Here is a 19,966-nt window from a genome sequence, read left to right on the forward strand (position 1 = left end):
TATATACATACCAGTAGCGATAACTTCCCTTGCTACATACTGCTTCCTGCTGGTTCCTGAACTGGCCAGCTTTATTTATACTAGGAGTTTACTAGTGGTTTCTCCGCCCCCCTCATTGGGGAAGCTCATACTCCCATAGGATTGTGGGATAGTCATTAGTCCCCAGCCAATGGTAAGTAGGCAGGTTATAACATATGGAATCCTATTTATTAAGTATTATGTTCACCTAAATTGTGAGTCGTGGGTCCTAGCCATTTAAGGCTTCCTAAATGAGTGTCTAGGAGTTTAAACTTTGAGAGTAATTCTTACACAGTATAACTTTAATCAAAGTATTGTTATTTTAAAAATACTCCCAATACAGAATTGCAGAGTTAAAAATATAAGTTGACTAACAGTCTTTTTAGTTATCTGTTATTAATATAAAAACCCGTTAAAGTCCTTTGTTATCTGTCAATAATATAAAACCGTTAACAGTCCTATGTTATCTGCTAACACACTAACTTCTCTCAAGAGAATGAGATATCTGAAACATGGAAAATCCTAAAGTATCTCCTATCAATTTCTTAATACATTTCTAAGAAGTTAAACAAAAACATACTTTCAGAACCTGAGGTTTTGTCTGACGAGGCAAGCTTGAAGAACAGAGCTTTGACCCACACTCCTGCAGGGGAGTGAGAAGTTACCTCTCTGCCAAAATGCCCCTCTTGTTATACATAAAATCTTCTAATCGGTCAAGGACTGCTTATGTTATCTTGTCACTTATTGTTGGTTAATTGACTATAGCCAAATGGCGAATTTGATGTATTATCATCAATATCTGTTTTAATGATCGTAGTGTCTGTGTAAATATCAGGTGTCTTAAGATATATTGGCAAAGGGGACTCGTATAGCGGCCTGTCTTTTTTCAGTGTTGTCATGTTCTTTAGATACCAAAACAGACACCTTTTGTGAGGTGTTATTCTAAGTGTCAAGAGGTATAGTTAGGAAAGGATTTGTGTATTATTTATCTGAAGAATTTCCTGTCCTCATGGTTTGAATACTTATAGGTTCAGGGGAGTGATTCCAAAGAATTTATGGTGTGTCAAAGGAAGGCCTTTATTATCTTGTATTTGTTTGAAACCAGCTCCGAGTTTTTCCCATCAGGTGGTAACCTCTACCTGACCTTTAGCTGAAGTGGTTTTATTCCACTTTGAATTAAAATGCTGTTTGTATTAATGCCTTATTTGAAACCGAATTCTGCGGCGAACGTGATATTCATCACAACTCAGCTGGCAGCAGTCATGACTCTAAATAAGAAGTGACGTTTATTCCCAATCCTAATTCCAACAAAATATAGACTGCCACTCCAGTGCAATTTCAAGGGAGTGCTGTATTATTGGAAGTGCTATCTTTTGGATGAGACCTTAAACCGAAGTCCTGTTGTCTGCTCAGGCAGAAGTTAAAGGTCCCATGGTGTTTTTCCAATGAAGAGCAGAATGCTCACCTCGTGTTGTGACTATCAATCCCCTTCGGTCCAAAGGCAGGATACCTGGTCATTCATCACTAAGCTTCTTCAACAGGTGGCACGGTGGTGCATTGGTTAGCACTGCTGCCTCACGGCATTAAGGACCGGGTTCGATCCCGGCCCAGGGTCATTGTCCGTGTGGAGTTTGCACATTCCCCCTGTGTCTGCGTGGGTCTCATCCGCACAACCCAAAGATGTGCAGGATAGGTGGATTGGCCACGCTAAATTGCCCCTTCACTGGGAAAAAAAAGAATTGGGCACTTTAAATATGAAAAAAAAATCACTAAGCTTATTCTGCATTACCCTGGCGCAGAATGGCTTTTACATTGGACTATACAGTGCTGAAAATAAAGTGCTTTGAAATGATATAGAAATGAAATTAGTTCTTTTAAGTGATTATTGAGTGCTTTTTTAACATTCATTGATTCCCAGAATTATGTTTTGCCAGTTATTTGACTTGTATTATAGGTTCCTAATTATTAGATTTCTTCTAAGGTTGGGCTGGTAGCACTCATGTTTTTGTGTTTTTTAACAGAGCTGTAACTCTCGACAATCACCTGGTGGTGCTTTCAGCGACTGCTGCAGATGAAGGAAATTACTATGTACAAGCAGTCAATGAAAAGAATGGGGAAAACAAGACTAGTCCATTTATCTACCTGAAAATCGCAAGTAAGTGTGAAAACTAAGTGAATTGTACTTGTATTCAGCAGGAACAGGGGTTTCCTGTGTCTAACCAATGGGTCATTCTGAATTTATATTTTCCTCACTTTATAGGTAAAAACACCTTGTTAAGTCAACACAAACTATAGAAACCGACAGAAGTACATTACACCTAATAGATTCAGGACAGAACTTTCTGGCTTTTGAACTAACACAATGTAGAACTGGAATAAAGTCAGTTATGATTCGGTTCGAAGCTTTCAAAACTCTAGTTACATTTAGCATCAGTCATCACAATCCCATGAACTCTGTTTATCCAGCCATAATATCCTCTTCTAATGAAAACTATTGCGATGCCTCTGTTAGCTGAAGTAGTAAGTTTGAAACTTTGCTATTCTGTTTGTGATTTGAACTTTGAAACTCAACAGATTTACTGTTAAACGAAGGTCAAGAAACGATTTGTCCATTGAAATGTCTTCATGTTCATTTTTCTTAAAACTTGTAAAATGCAAAGGCTTTGCAGAATTCTATCCTTAGTGTTAAAAATGATATTTTTTAACAAATGCAAGCACATTATTTTCCAAGTTACTTAAGTTTCTTTTGTCTCTCTAACTGAGTGTCAACTGGAAGGCTGTGGATGATCACCTCACACATCTCTGTCAATGGTGCTCTGAACTAACTGCTTGAGAGTATGTGAAAGCGGCTAAATTATCTATAAGGAATTGGAGAGGGTGAGAGACACAACCAGTGCTGTCTTCCACCTGGGAATCCCTCATTTCTCATTGTCCCTCCCCGACATTCCCTGCCATTCGACACGTCCTGCCCACGCACCTCCAGACGCAGTGGGTTCTTGGTCACTGGACCCCAGACCTTGAATCCCCGACACCTGCACGTAGCGTTACCTGGGCCAGGTCCTAGTCCCTTCCCGGTGCACTGGTCACAGAAATATCTTCCGTCCCAGGTGCTGGGGCCCAGCTCCTGGCTGTTCGGATGATGGCTGCTGCTTCCGTGTTGTTGCTTCCTGCAGTGTTAAGGTACTGTGTCCAAGCATCACGGTCTGCTTGGGATGCTAGGCAAAAACTCTCACATTTCACATGGCACGCCTACCCACGGGAATCCACTTGGGGATGTGTGAAGTGCTCACTTAACTACGATTGCCAATTCCCTATTAGCAATAGCCTTCAGCCGCACGGCCGGAGGCCTCCACGGTCAGAGGGAGTCATGGATGGTTGTCCCTGTTATGGGGGTACACGATCTAATAAGTGGCACGACAGACCCTCGAGCGCTGAGACCCCACCCCCAACCGAGAGTCCCCCCCCGCCCCCCCCATGGGATTCTCCACCAAAAACCTACGAGCATAGCGGCAGCAACCCCAGTTTCTCTGGGCTCATTGCCTGGGAGCGAAAATGGCTACTCACCTCCTTTGATAAAAGCAAATTACTGCGGATGCTGGAATCTGAAATGAAAGAGAAAATGCTGGAAAATCTCAGCAGGTCTGGCAGCATCTGTAGGGAGAGAAAAGAGCTAACGTTTCAAGTCCAATGACTCTTAGAGTCAGATGCTGCCAGACCTGCTGAGATTTTCCAGCATTTTCTCTTTCGTTACTCACCTCCGTGGACCCCCACAGCAGCCATACCACCAGTGTCACGTTTATATAAAGGTGTACTACACAGCGTCCAATTGACCAGTTGCTGGGGAGGCCGTTATATAGGGGGGTTTTCTCATTAATTGTATGGAGATTGGCTTTAAGTGGTGATTATTGGTTTCTCGCCATGTCATGGCGGGATCCTGATTTCACCAATGGGAGCGGGCCAGTTAGATCGTAAACCGATTTGCGCCCGGTGGGGTTCTCGATTTTGGCCTCTCCCACAATCTAACAGTCGCTCAAGCGCAACGCGGCTGTAAAATTACGCCTTAAGGTTATACAATGACAAATCAACTCTTGAATCCTTGATTACCATTTGCTCCAACATCTCTGCCCAAATTGAGGCAAAACCCTAAATCAGATGAGCTATCAATAGTGGGCCTGATATTAATCCATTCAAAACACATCCATTTATGCAGAATTAAATTCGGGATCATAAAATAAGAAACCTCCTGTTATATATAATAAATACGAATTAGAACTCTGCCTATTACATATTTTGTAAACGTTTGAGAGAATTGTTTTGATCAAAGCTGAGAGATGAGCTGGCGAGAGTGGACTGGATGCAGTCATTCAAAGGAAAAACTGTGTCAAAACATTCAAAGGTGAAATTCTGCAGGCACAGTGTAGACATGTCCCTGCAAAGAAAAAGGATGGTACTGCCAAATCTAGAGCCCTTTGGATATCCAGAAGCATACAGGACAAGATGAAGCAGAAAAATAAAGCTTTCTCTTTGGGGTGTGGGTGGATATGCGGGGTTTGTGTGCTAAAAAGGGGATTTCTGGGCTTTCCTAGTGCCGGGCAAGGGGGAACGGGATCCGGGCATGGGCCTCTACGTTGGCCGGTTTAAGCCAGCCAGTGGAATGGGAGTGAGGTGGGGGGAGGGGCTGCGGCCATCGGAGCCTGGCAGAACAGGGTCCGAGTGGTCTAGCCAGGGTGGAAAGTTGGGGGGAAGGAACCGAGGTTGGGGGGAGGAGTTTTACAAGAGGCAGTGGACGGGAGGAGTTGGAGGGGGGGGGAGGAGGTGTTTACAACTCTTGGGTGTCATGTACGGTACTCTTTCAGAGGTCGGATGGCGTTGAGTGTAGGGGGGGAGGGGGAGTGGACTCTATAGGTCAATGGTGACCATGGGCGGTCCCGGACTCCTTTTTCTAATTCTCCTTTGTTTTTTGTTTCCACCGTGGGAGGGTTTGGTTTATTGGATGCAGAAATGGACGGGTGGGCCGTTGTTTGGGGTGGTGGGAGGATGGGATCGTTGTTATTGTTAAGGGGATTTGTTTCGTATTTGTTACCGTTTACTGCCTGTGGGTGGGGTGTACATTTTGAAGGAAAATGGGAAAATGGAGAATAAAAACATTTTTTTTTCAAAAAAGAAAGCTTTCGACAGTCACAAAATACTTTGTACTGTAGAAAACCTAGAGGAACATACAAAGTATAGGGGTGAAGTAATATTGTAAATTAGGAAAGCAAAGAGAGGATGCAAAGCAATATTACTGCAGGTAAAATCAAAGAAAATCCTACATTTTTTTACCAATACATTAAGAGCAAGTCAATAACTAAGGAAAGGGTAGGACCTATCAGAAATGTACATGGTAACTTGTGGGTCGATTCAGAAGATGTGGCAGCGTTCTCAGTGAGTACTCTCTCTTCACTAAGTAGAGGGATGATGCAGACATTCTAATTAAAGAGGAGTGTGAAATATAAATACAATAAGAAAAGTGAGAGAGGAAATTCCAGTGGGTCTGGCATCCTTGAAGGTTGGAAAAATCTCCAGGGCCAGGTATATTGTATCCCAGGCTATTGAAGAATGCCAGGAAGTAAATTCTGGATGCTCTGAAGATTATTTTCTAATCCTCACTAGATACAGGTGACGTACCAGTGGATTGGAGGCAGGCAAACATTGTGCATTATTTTAAAAAGGGTGTGAGAGACAGGCCAGATAATTATAGGCCGGTCAGTCTGACTTCAATTGTGGGCAGATTATAGGAAACTATTCTGATGAACAGGCAAATCTGTAACTTAGAAAGGCACAGGTTGATCAGGGATAGTCAGCATGGTTTTATTGGGACGATCGTGTCTTACCAACTTAATATAATTTTTTAAAGAATTAAGGGTAGTACAGTGGCTATTGTCTACATGAATTTCAGTAAGGCATTTGACAAGGTCCAACAAAGCAGACTGGCCAGAAAAGTGAGATCTTATGGGCTACAGGAGAAGGTTGCAGGTTGGAGGCAACATTGGCTCAGTGTCAGGAAACAAAGGATGGGCAATGGGTGTTGTAGCAAATGGCAAACAGTTTCCAGCGGTGTTCCACAGGGCTCAGTGCTGGAGTTTTGCTGCTTGTTATAAATATTAACGATTTAGACTTAAATGTGGGAGGCATGACTGGGAATTGCAAATGATGCAAAAATGGGCCATGTAGTTAATGGAGAGAATAGCTTTCAACCCCAGTCGTGGGCAGAGAAGTGGCAAATGGAATTCAATCAGGAAAAATGTGATGCCACATTACCTCCACAGGTAATGCATTTGGGAGAGCAAATAGAGTAAGGGAATACTCAATAAAAAGGAAGATATTGAGAGGGGCTGAAGAAGTGAGAGATCGTGGGAGTGCATGTCCACAGGTCCTTGAAGGTGGCAGGACAGATGAACAAAGTGGTCAAGGAAGCAGTGGGTATTGAGTGCAAAAAGCAGGGATGTAATGATGGAACTATGTAAAACACTGGTTAGGCCACAGCTGGAATTTTATGAACAGTTCTGGTCACCGCATTACAGGAAGGAAATAATTGCTCTGGAGAGAGTGCAAAGGAGATTTACAAGAATGTTGCCAAGGTGTGAAAATTGCAGCTATGAGGAGAGATGGACTAGGCTAGGGCTTTTTTCCTTAGAACAGAGGAGGCTAAGGCGTGACCTAATTGAGGTGTACAAAATTATGAGGGGCCTAGACTAAGTAGACAGAAAAAACCTGTTTCCCCTAATGGAGGGGTCAATTACCAGGAGGCATAGATTTAAGGTGATTGGTCGAAAAATTAGCCGGGACATGAGGACATTGTTTACAGCCAGAGGGTGCTGGGCATCTGGAATTCACTGCCTAGGTTGGTGGGTGAGGATGAAATGCTCAACTCATTTGAAAGGACCTGGATCTGTACCTAAAGTGCTGTAACCTGGAAGGCGATAGCCCAGGTACATGAAAGTGGGATTAAAATGAACGGTTAGTTTCCTTTTCCTCTTTTGTTTTAGATGACGCAGACATGATGAATGTGCAAATGAGCAAATTTGATGGTTTTAAGCTAGCCTGGACAGCTCTGAGCATACTATCAAATTTAATATCCAATTAATTCCAAGTTAGAATATGGATCTCAAATTGTAACTTGGAGCATTGAGTGCACATGAAAGTAAACATGAATTCAAAATTTTCAGGTAGGGAATGGCTTTGTTGAGGCTGAATGGCCTCTTTCTGAACTGTAACTTTCTATGGTTCTACTAAGGCCTTGGTTTATTCCACTACTGTGAATTTGAAACCATGAGATTAGGGAAGGGGCCTCAACTTCTGAAACAAAGACATCTTTCTCTGGGGATTGTGGTTGGGTGGGTTAATGAGCGGTGGGGTAGAGATTGCCTTGGACAACCTCCTCTTGGCCCTCGTCTATCCCCACCTCCGGTAGCAGAGACCCACGATTCTGGGCATATATTGGTGATGTATAAATGTGCAAAGTGGCACTTGCATCTGGCTGTCCCATGAAATTTAGTTGGTCACCCACTGGTCCCACAAACCTTGACAGCACAGGAAGTCACTGGTATATCTGGCTTAAAATGTAATTGCCAGAATTGTGTCCGAAGGAAATCGGGACCCCTCTTTCCAAATTTCATTACTCTGGACGGAGAGAAGGTGAATCATGCCATTCCCTCGTTTAAAATGTTGAATTCATGGTTGCTTTCAATGCTCTTAAGTTACAATTTGACATCCATATTCTAACTTGGAATGAATTTGATCTCAAATTTGATAGCATGTTCAAAGCTGTCCAAACTGGCTTAAAACCATCAATTACGCTAGTAGCCTGCATTGAAAATTCTTTACTCAAATAATATCTGATTTATTCAATTTCTCATTTCATCCAAGAAAATTGTTCCGATATGCAGTACATGCTTGAGAGCACCTCCTGATCCTCATCAGTTTTTAATTAATTTTGGTCTATGCTTTTCACTCACCCACTCCCCAGGTCTCTGGGTCTAAACTCCTGTTTCTCCAATCTCCACATACTCCCTCCAGTTTCTCACTCTCCTCCCTCGCCCCTTCCAGTCTCCGCACTCTCAATCTTGCATCCTCCTGTCTTCTCACTCCCCCTCATTCCCTCCAGCCTCTACACACTTTCCCCTCTCCCTCCAGCCTCCACACACTTTCCCCTCTCCCTCCAGTCTCCATGCTGTGCCCCGCATTCCCTCCAGTCTCCACGCTGTGCCCTGCACTCCCACCAGTCTCCACATGCTCCCTCAGTTTCTGCACTCTCCTCCTTCACTCCCTGCAGCCATCGCACTCTCTCTCCGCTCCCTTCTGTCTCTGCACAGTCTCCCTCACATTCTCTCTTTGCTCCCTCCAGCCTCTGCACACTCTTCCCCTTGCACCCTCCAGTCTCCGCTCTCCCACCCTCACTTCCTCCAGCCTTGAGACTCTCTCCCATTGTTCCATCCAGTTTCCACTCTCCCTTTAGTTTCCGTACTCTCTCCCGCCAGTCTCTCCCTCGCACCCTCCAGTCTCCATGCTGTTTTCTCGCTCCACAGTCTCCACATTCTTCTCTTGCTCCATCTAGCTGCCATGTTCTCTCCCTTGCTCCCTCCTGTCTCTGCATTCTCCCTCCTCGTGCTTTCCATTTTATGCACTCTCCCCCTCACTCCCTCCAGCCTCCACAGGCTCCCCCTCACTTCCTCCAGCCTCCACAGCCTCTTCCCTTGCTCTTTCCAGCCCACACTGTCCATCTTACACCCTCAGTCTCCACATTCTCCTTCTCACGTCCTCCAGTCCCAAACACTCTCCTCCCTCACTCCGTCCATTCTCCACACATTCTCCCTCGCTCCGTCCATCCTCCACACTCTCCTCCCTCGCTCCGTCCATTCTCCACACATTCTCCCTCGCTCCGTCCATTCTCCACATATTCTCCCTCGCTCCGTCCATTCTCCACATATTCTCCCTCGCTCCGTCCATTCTCCACATATTCTCCCTCGCTCCGTCCATCCTCCACACTCTCCACCCTCTCTCCGTCCATTCTCCACACATTCTCCCTCGCTCCGTCCATCCTCCACACTCTCCTCCCTCTCTTCGTCCATTCTCCCTACACTCCCACTCACACCCTCAAATGTCCAAATTCTGCTCCCTCAGTCCCTGCAACCCCCCACAAACTCACCCCTTGCTTCATCCAGCTCCGCACTCTCGCCCTCTCTCCTTCCTCTCAACACTTTACCCCCTCCCTCCCTCTGAACTCCAATCCCTCTCTCATTCCAGTCCGCAGTGTGATATGAGTCTGTTAGCTCTGGGGGCATAATGTGTTCTGATGTGCGAGTATCCTGGTTTTTGTGCTTACAAGTGGCTGTATGATGCCACGAACTGAGAAAAAAATAATTTTGTTCTTGCAACTCCTGGGGGTAGCTCCCAGAGATAGGCCCAACCCTGTAGTCCTGTGATTTGTAGCAGTTGTATTTTTGGCTCAGCGGAAAAGCCATTTAAGAAAAAAGCAATAAGAGTAAAGTTCTAAATTTCTTTTCATGCCCCAGGGACTAACAATAATAATGACTTGGATGAGGGGGCTGAGAGTATTGTAGCCAATTTGCTGATGATCCAAATGAAAAGCATTCAATGATTCTGCAAAGGGATAGAAATAGGTTAAGTGAGTGGGCAAAAATTTGGCAGATGGAGTTGAATGCGGGAAAATGTCCACTTTGACAGGAAGAATAGAAAAACAAAATATTATTGGTGGACAGAGACTGCAGAATGTTACAGTACAGAGGAACCTGGATATCTTTGTTCATAAATAACAAAAATGGTAACCTGCAGGCACAGCATGTAATTAGGAAGGTGAGGTACCCTCAATAACGAAGCTTAGAGATTAAACTGCAAAGAAGGCTTTATTAGACTAAGAACTATGTTAGAGCTGAGACAAGTGCTGACTGCTACACAGCCCATGAGGCAGCCCTTTATATATGGGTCACAGATGGGCGGAGACAGAGGCGGAGTCCCCAGGGTTCCAAGCCCGGTCTTAAAGGGGACATTACCTTACATAATGATAAGGCAGTAACCGTTCATCACATTCATCCCTTGTTTAAAAAGAGTCCAGCGGGGGTGAAGTGCCATCATAGGTCCATCCATCTCGGTGGCCGGATCGTCCTCAGCGACCTCCTCAATTCGGGCGGTGGTGCGGCGGGCACGGACGTCCCAGTTGAGGGCACATCCGGGAGCACAGCGGTCGGAGCTTCGGTCCGGGTCGGGGCAGGGGGACTAGGCAGGGGCGGGGTAGCGGTGCCGGCGGGGTGTGTAAAGGGGGGGGGGCGTGCAATAGGTGCTCACCAAGTGGGGTAGGGCCGGAAGGGGGTGTTCTGCAGGGGAGCGGTGCGGGAAGGGGCGTCTGTGGTAGGGGATCCAGCGGGTGCCAGATCCCGGAGGGAAACCGTATCTTGCCTGCCGTCGGGGTACTCAACATAGGCGTAACTGGGGTTGGCGTGGAGCAGCCGGACCCTTTCGACCAGGGGGTCCGTTTTATGGCTCCTCGCGTGCCTCCGGAGAAGAACAAGTCCCGGAGCCATCAGCCAAGGTGGAAGCGAGACCCCGGAGGTAGACTTCCTGGGGAAGACAAACAATCGGTTGTGAGGGGTCTCATTCGTGGCCGTGCAGAGGAGTGACCTAATGGAGTGTAGGGCATCGGGTAGGACCTCCTACCAGCGGGTGGTTGGGAGACTTCTCGACCGCAGGGCCAGGAGGACAGCCTTTCACACTGTTGCGTTCTCCCTCTCCACCTGCCCGTTTCCCCGCGGATTATAACTGGTCGTTCTGGTCGAGGCGATGCCTTTGCTGAGCAGATACTGATGCAGTTCATCGCTCATGAACGATGTACCCCGGTCGCTGTGGATATAAGCAGGGAAACCGAACAGGGTGAAGATGCCGTGCAGTGCCTTAATCACAGTGGCTGAGGTCATGTTGGGGCAGGGAATGGGAAACGGGAGAACTCATCGATCACAGTGAGGAAATAGGCATAACGATTAGTGGACGAGAGGGGCCCCTTGAAGTCCACACTTAGTCGCTCAAAGGGACCCGAGGCCTTCACGAGCCGAACCTTGTCTGGCCGACAGAAGTGCGGTTTGCACTCCGTACAGACTTGGCAGGCCCTGACCATGGCCTTGACCTCCTTGGTTGAGTAAGGTAGGGTGCGGGACTTGATAAAATGGACGAGCTGGGTAACCCCCGGGTGGCAGAGGTAATTGTGGATGGCTTGCAGGCGGTCCTCCGCGTTGGCGCATGTGCCGCGGGACAGGGCATCTGGGGGCTCGTTGAGCTCCCCTGGACGATACTTGATATCGTACGAGTAGCTGGAGAGTTCGAACCTCCACCTCAAAATTTTATCGTTTTTTATTTTGCCCCGTTGCGTGTTATCGAACATATAGGCGACTGACCGTTGGTCGGTGACGAGGGTAAACCTACCGGCGAGGTAGTGTCTCCAGCACTGCACAGCCTCCACAATGGCTTGTGCCTTCTTTTCGACTGCAGAGTGTCGAACCTCTGAGGCGGTGAGGGTTTGGGAGAAGAACGCTACTGGTCTGCCTTCCTGTTTGAGGGTAGCAGCCAGGGCGATGTCTGATGCATCGCTCTCTACCTGGAAAGGGATGGTTTCGTCCACCGGGTGCATAGCGGCCTTGATGATGTCGACCTTGATGCGGTTGAAGGCCAATTGAGCCTCAGCCGAGAGGGGAAAAATGGTGGTCTTTAGGAGTGGGCGGTCTTTGTCCGCGTACTTGGGGACCCACTGGGCGTAACAGGAGAAAAGCCCCAAGCACCGTTTGTGGGCCTTGAGGCTGCGGGGGAGAGGGAGTTCCTTAAGGGGGCGCATGCGGTCGGGGTCGGGACCTAGGACTCCCACGACATAGCCAAGGATGGCCAGCCGGGCGGTGCGGAAAATGCATTTGCCCTCGTTATAGGTCAGGTTAAGGGCTCGGGCGGTCTGGAGGAACTTTTTGAGGTTAGCGTTATGGTCCTGCTGGTCATGGCCGCAGATGGTGACATTGTCCAAGTACGGGTATGTAGCCCGCAAACCGTACTGATCCACCATTTGGTCCATCGCCCTTTGAAAGACGGAGACCCCATTTGTGACACCGAAGGGGACCCTGAGGAAGTGGAAGAGCCGACCGGCTGCTTCGAAGGCAGTATAGGGGCGGTCTTTTGGTCGGATGGGGAGCTGGTGGTAGGCGGATTTGAGGTCGGCCGTGGAAACAACTAGGTATTGGGCAATCCGATTTACCATTTCCGCGATGTGAGGAAGGGGGTACGCATCAAGCTGCGTGAATCGGTTTATGGTCTGGCTATAATCCACGACCATCCGTTTATTCTCCCCGCACCGGACTACCACCACTTGCGCTCTCCAAGGGCTGTTGCTAGCCTCGATGACTCCCTCTCCCAGTAAACGCTGGACCTCTGACTTGATAAAAGCCATATCATGGGCACTGTAGCGCCGGCTCCTGGTGGCGACGGGTTTACAGTCGGGAGTGAGGTTCGCGAATAGCGAGGGGGGGGGGCGACTTTCAGTGTCGCAAGGCAGCATACCTTGGGGGGGGGGGGCAACGGTCCGCCGAACTTCAGTGTCAGGCTTCGGTGGCTGCACTGGAAATCCAGTCCAAGCAGCAGGGGGGCACAGAGGTGAGGGAGGATATAACATTTGAAACGGGTGTATTTGGCGCCCTGGATCGAGAGATCCGCAATACAGTACCCCTTGATTTGCACCGAGTGGGACCCAGATGCGAGGGCTATGGTTTGGGATGCGGGATGGGTGCGTAGGGAGCAGCGCCTTACCGTTTCAGGGTGGATAAAGCTCTCCGTGCTCCCGGAGTTGAAGAGGCATGCAGTGTCGCACCCGTTGACCTGGACCTGCATCATGGAGTTCTGCAGGTGTTTTGGCCGAGTTTGGTCGAGGGTGACCGCACCCACTCGCGGGTAGTCGGAGTCCTCAGCCGAGTCGGACTCGTAAAATGGCCGGCGCCGTCGGTCGCACGTGTCGGGTCAAGAAGATGGCCGCTGACAAGATGGCCGCTCCCATGATTCGCACGAGGCTGCGTCAGAAGGGGTCGGGTCGGTGCGCAGCAGCATTTCGAGGCCTGCGGGCCTGAGAGCCTGATTTTCGGGCCGGCTGTTCTTTGTTTTACTGGCCCCTGGGTCTGGCCAGGCAGACCCTCGCAAAATGCCCTTTCTTCCCGCAGTCGCTGCAGATCGCGGAGTGGGCTGGGCAGCGTGGGCGTGGATGCTGGCCCTGCCCGCAGAAGTAGCACGGTGTGCCCCAATGGTGAGCGGGTCGCCGAGTGGCGCAGGCCTATAATACGGCTGAGTCGGAGGAAGTCCGGGGGGTCTCGCAGAGTCCGAGGGGTACGTACCCAAGTTATGTCGGGCCACCTCCAGCGATGAGGCGAGCGTTAGCGTGTCCTGGAGGTCATTTGCCCCGTTTTCGAGCAGCCGCTGCCGGATGTAGGTCGAGCGGATGCCGGACACGAAAGCGTCTCTGATGTGCAGGTTCATATGGACTTCCCCTGTCACATCCTGATGGTCACAGTCCCTGGCAAGCGTGGTGAGTTTCTCAACAAACTCGTCTAGCGATTCCCCCGAGCGCTGCCGGCAGGTAGAGCGCAGATGCCGCGCGTGCACCTCATTGATGGGTTTGACAAACCGCTTGCGGAGTAACTCGACTGCCTCATCATAAGTCGTCGCCTTTTTGAGCGTGGCGGAGATTCTGTGACTCACCCGGGCGTGGAGTTGACGCAGCTTGTGTGGCCCCAGGATGGGAGTCTCTGCGGAGTCCAGGTAGGCCTCGAAGCACCGCAGCCAGTATTTAAACATTTCCTTCGCCTCCGGTGTTCGTGCTTCCAGATTGAGCTTCTCTGGTTTTAGGCCTGCGTCCATCCTGAATCTAGTTTCGTCTAATAAATTGAGGTACCCTCAATAACGAAGCTTAGAGATTAAACTGTAAAGAAGGCTTTATTAGACTAAGAACTATGTTAGAGCTGACACAACTGCTGACTGCTACACAGCCCATGAGGCAGCCCTTTTTATATGGCTCACAGATGGGCAGAGGCGGAGTCCCCAGGGTTCCAGGTCCGGTCTTAAAGGGGACATCACCTTACATGATGATAAGGCAGTAACCGTTCATCACAGAAGGCAAATGGAATGTTGGCCTCTATTCCAAGGATAGAAAATAACAGGAGGAACATTTTGGTACAGCTGTAGAATGCTTTGGGGAGACCACACCTAGGGAACTGTGTGCAGTTTTCATCTCCTTACTTAAGGATGGACATACTTGCATTGGAAGTAGTTCTGATAAGGATCTTGAGGCTTTTTTTGGGGTGAAGTTCTTGATAGCACAACACCTTCCACCACTTTGCCAATAATCGAGAGTAGACTGATGAGGCGGTAATTGGCTGGGTTGGATTTGGCCTGCATTTTGTGTACAGGACATATCTGAGCAGTGTTACACATTGTCGGGTGAATGTCAGTGTTGTAGTTGTAGTGGCCCGTCCTGCAGCATGGTGGTACAGCGGTGAGCGCAGCTGCCTCATGGCGCCAGGGACCCGGATTCGATTCCGGCCTTGGGTGACTGTCTGTTTGGAGTTTGCCCGTTCTCCCCGTGTCTGCAGTAATATTTTTTGTGATTGTTTTCAGTTCTATATGGAAAAGCGTGAGTCATTAATTTCAAAATTCTAAATATTTTAAATTACTTTTCTTCCCTTTCTTTCACTTCCTACTTTTTGATGTCCCAGTCCTACTTACCAAAAACCGGTTATCGAAAAACATGAGAAAATGATGGAGATGAAAAGGCCAGTTAGTCTGTTGAGCCTGTTCCATGCAGTCATGTTGTAATTGAGTACTCTGACCCCTGTGGTTCACATCAAGCAGCAATCATGTGATTTCTTCCATGAGGGAGAAGAATTTAAAAGGCTTCAGGCCAATTCAGGGAAAGAATAATTCATGGAAATTTTTATCTGACCCCCTAGGGCATTCAAAATGAATTTCAGGAAATCACATCAGCTATGAGTCATTTCACTCTACATTCCACCTACCTTTGTACACAATGCTATCGGCCTCAATCAGAACCTTGTTCAGTTCCTTTTGAATCCATGCTCAGGTATGAATTATTGCAGAGTGGTGGCGACTTTGCAGAGACTCCAAAATGGCAGATGGACCCTGGATCATCCCGCCCTCAGTTCCGACAGAAGTCATTTTCTCTTGGATAAAGGGGGGAGGGGTTCTCACACGCATGGTTCCCAAATCAGGCAGAACATTTTAAAAAACGGCTCAGCTGAAACAGAGTTTTCATCACTGGAAGTGACGCAACTCGCCTTGTGAGACTTTCGGCTTTGTGGAAACGTAAACATTTCAGACGGCCTCCAGAAAGGTGCCTTATCTTTGTGGGGAGCGCTGAAAATTGAAAGTGATACCACAGAATGACTGCCGGCACAAATTGAGGTTTGTGGCTGACCCCAGAAGGGAGTTGCAGAGTGGCTTCTGAGCTTGGAAGGGCATACCTGTTTGACCCATAAGGATAACCCGCTGACTCGGACAGCCAAGTTGGAGGCAGGATAGGTTGGAGGCAGGATAGAGTGCCCAGGTCCACTGTGAGAAGATTGAGTAGAGAAGAAAACAATTGGAAATAATTAACATGGCACCCTCCCACATACGTGCCACTGCTGCAGGGCAGCAGGAGCAATGTGCAGTCAGAATGAGGGGTAGAGCCAGCAGCTGGCAGAGCTAACATAGAAAGCAGAAGGGAAGAGGAGGACCATCAGCTATTACCCCAGTGGAAGAATATAGCATATCAGAAGCTTCTATCCTTTGAGACCCACACCAAGCAAAGGCTGCAGTCTCTGGTAAAATGGTTACAGAGAAATGTGCCCTGGTGCAGCAATATCTGGTGCCACAGTCAACCTTTCTCCATCCCATGCCAGTTGCACTGTCTCTCATTTTTTAAGCGCTGTCTCCTTCCAAGTGCCTGTGGCATGACACAATGGCACAGTGGTTGGCACTACTGCCTCACAGCACCAGGGACCTGTGTTAAATTCCGGCTTTGGGTGACTCGCTGTGTGGAGTTTGCACTTTCACCCCGTGTCTAATGGGTTTCCTCTGGATATTCCGGTTTCCTTCCACAGTCCAAGGATGTGCAAGTTAGGTGGATTTGCCATGCTAAATTGCCCCTCAGTGTCCAAAGATGTGCAGGTTAGGTAGGATTGGGGAGAAAGGGCAGGGGAATGGGGCTGTGTGGGGTGTTCTTTCAGAGGGTCGGTGCAGACACAATGCACTATATGGCCACCTTCTGCACTGTAGGAATTCTATGATACAATGATTTCCTTTTTTGAAAAATATTTTATTGAGGCATTTATATATTAACACAATAATAATCACAAATCAAATCAAGCCAACAGGGATGCAAAAAACCATCTCGACCAAATACCCCACCAACCTGCCCCCCCATTTCCCAGCTCCCCTGCCTCCCCATTTTAACCCCCCACCCCCATTGCTGACATCTTAACATTTCTTGAACAAGTCGATTAATGGCTGCCACCTCCGGGCAAACCCCTCCACAGAACCCTTCAAGGCAAACTTCATCTTTTCTAACCTGAGAAACTCCGCCAGGTCACTCACCCACACCACCAGTTTCGGGGGCCCCAAGTCCCTCCATTCCAACAATATCCGTCTCCAGGCTACCAGGGAGGCAAAGGCCAAGACATCGGCCTCTCTCGCCACCTGGACCTCCGGGTCTTCTGACACATCAAAGATTGCCACCTCTGGACTCGAGTTCACCTTCAGCATCTCTGACATAACATTGGCAAACCCCTGCCAGAATTCCCAGAACTTCGGCCATGCCCAAAACATGTGGACATGATTCGCGGGCCCACCCGCCCATCGCCCACACCTATCCTTCACCCCTTCAAAAAACCTACTCATCCTGGCCACAGTCATATGTGCCCTGTGAACATTAAACTGGATAAGGCTAAGCCTAGCACACAACCATGATGCATTCACTCTCAGGGCATCCTCCAACAACCCAGCTTCCAACCCCCTACCCAACTCTTCCTCCCACTTGCGCTTCACTACTCCTATCGGAGCTCCCTCCCAATCCATCAGTTCCTTGTAAATTTCCGACACCTTCCCCTCCCCTACCCGTTCTCGACACCATCTTGTCCTGCAACCCCTGGGGTGGCAGATGAGGAAAGGACGGCACCTGCCTCCAAACAAAGTCCCTCACCTGCAAATACCGGAACCCATTCCCGACGGGCAGCTCCAATTCCTCCTCCAACTCCTCCAGGCTTGGAAAGCCGCCATCAATGAACAGATCCCCAAACTGCTCAATCCCCATCCAATGCCACCTCCAAAACCCCCCCCCCCGGAACAAACCAGTGATTCCCACAAATCGGTGCCCAAACCGAGGCCCTCTCCAGCCCCAGCTGCTGCCGCCACTGTCCCCACACTCTAAGGGCTGCCACCACCACCAGGCGCGTGGAGTACCTGGCCGGTGAGAATGGCAGAGGTGCTGTTAACAGTGCCCCCAAATTCGTGACTTTACAAGAGGCTGCCTCCATCCGCTCCCATATTGACTCCACTACCCACTTCCAAACTATGGCTATGTTCGCCGCCCAGTAATAGTTCATGAAGTTCGGGGGCGCCAACCCCCCGACCCGACTCCAGCAGCACCTTCTTCACCCGGGGGGCTTTACCTGCCCAAACAAACCATGAAATCATCGTGTTCACCCTCCTAAAACAGGCCTTATGAATAAAAATCTGGATGTTCTGGCACACAAACCAGAACCTCGGGAGGACCGTCACCTTCACCGATTGCACCCGTCCCGCCAATGACAGCGGGAGCACATCCCACCTCCTAAGATCTCCCTTCATCTGTTACACCGATCGAGCCAAATTCAGCTGAACAGATGCTCCCATCCCCTCACCTGAATGCCCAAGTACCGAATGTCTCCCGCCCACCACCCTAAAGGCAACTCCCCCAGCCTCTTCTCCCGCCCCCTCGTCTGGATCGGAAAGAGCTCGCTCGTCCCCGTGTTCAATTTATACCCCGAGAACCGGCCGAATTCCCCCCAAATCCTCATAATCCCCCCAATACCTTCCAACGGGGCCGACATATAATGTAGCAAAACATCTGCATACATCGAGATCCTATGCCCCCCCCCCCCCCCCCCCCCCCCCCCCCCCCGCCAAGTATTATCCCTGCCAATCCCTTGACGCTCTCAGCGACATTGCCAGCGGGTCTATAGCCAAGGCAAAGAGCAGTGGGGAGAGTGGACATCCCTGCCTCATCGCCCTGTGCAGCCTGAAGTATTCCGAGCTCACCCGGTTTGTCCGCACAGTCGCCACCGGTGCCTGGTACAATAACCGGAGCCAATTCACAGACCCTTGACCGAACCCAAACCGCCCAAGCACCGCCTATAAATAATCCCACTCCACCCGACTGAAGGCCACCTCCGCATCCATGCCGACCACCACCTCCGCACTTCGTCCGTCCGGAGGCAGCATTATAACGTTCAGTAACCTGATGTTGGCCAACAGATGCCTCCCCTTAATGAACCCCGTCTGGTCCTCCCCTATCATCTCCGGCACACAATCCTCAGCCAGTAACTTGCCGTCCACATATAATAGTGAAATTGGCCTGAAAGACCCACACTGCTCTGGATCCTTATCCCTCTTTAAAATTAAGGAAATCGAGGCCTGTGATAATGGCAGGGGGAGCACCCCCTGCTCCCTCGCCTCATTAAACGCCCTCACGAGCAGAGGCCCCAGGTGCCCCGAAAACCTTCTGAAAAATTCCACTGGAAACCTGTCCTAGCCTGGGGCCTTCTCCGCCTGCATCGCCCCAAGACCCTCCACCACCTCCACCACCCAATGGGGGCTCACAGCCCGACCACCAGGTCCTCCCCCACCTTCGAGAACTCCAACCCCACGGAAAATTGCCTCATTCCCTCCACCCCAGCTGGGGGTTCCGATTCATACTGCTTCCAGTAAAAATCCCCAAACACCTCATTCACCCCCACAGGATCCAAGACCGTGTCCTCCCCCCCCCTATTCATAGACCGCCCCCTTCGCCTTCCTCAACTGCCCTACCACCTTACCCGTGGATGAAAACCCAAACTCCATCTGCAGTTTCTCTCAACAACCCCGCCTCCGAATACCTCCTATTAACCTGCAAGATTTCATCCACTAACCTCGCCATCTCCGCCCATTCTGTCTTATCCCTGTGAGCCCGTATCGGAATAAACTCCCTCATTACTACTGCCTCAATGCCTCCCACAGCGAGCAGCCGATACCTCCCCCGTGTCGTTCAGCTCCACATATCCCCGAATGGCAGCCCTCACTCGCTCACAGACCTCCTCATCTGCCAACAGTCCCACATCCAATCTCCACTGCGGGCATTGCCCCCCCATCTCCCCTCAGGTTTACCTGCAAGTCCACGCAGTGTGGTGCATGGTCCGATACTACAATTGCCGAATACTCTGAACTGACCACCCCTGCCAATAACGTTCCATCCATCTGGTTTAGCACAGTGGGCTAAATAGCTGGCTTGCAATGCAGAACAATGCCAACAGCGCGGGTTCAATTCCCGTACCGGCCTCCCCGAACAGGTGTCGGAAGGTGGCGACTAGGGGCTTTTCACAGTAACTTCATTGAAGCATACTTGCGACAATAAGCTATGGGGGCAGCAGCACGGTAGCAGAAGTGGATATCACTGTGGCTTCACAGCGCCAGGGTCCCAGGTTCGATTCCCTGCTGGATCACTGTCTATGCGGAGTCTGCACGTTCTCCCCATGTCTGCGTGGGTTTCCTCCGGCAGCTCCGGTTTCCTCTCACAGTGCAAAGACGTGCAGGTTAGGTGGATTGCCCATGATAAATTGCCTTAGTGACCAAAAAGGTTAGGAGG

This window comes from Scyliorhinus torazame, chromosome 17 (assembly GCF_047496885.1).
Source record: "Scyliorhinus torazame isolate Kashiwa2021f chromosome 17, sScyTor2.1, whole genome shotgun sequence".
In the NCBI taxonomy this organism is placed as follows: domain Eukaryota; kingdom Metazoa; phylum Chordata; class Chondrichthyes; order Carcharhiniformes; family Scyliorhinidae; genus Scyliorhinus; species Scyliorhinus torazame.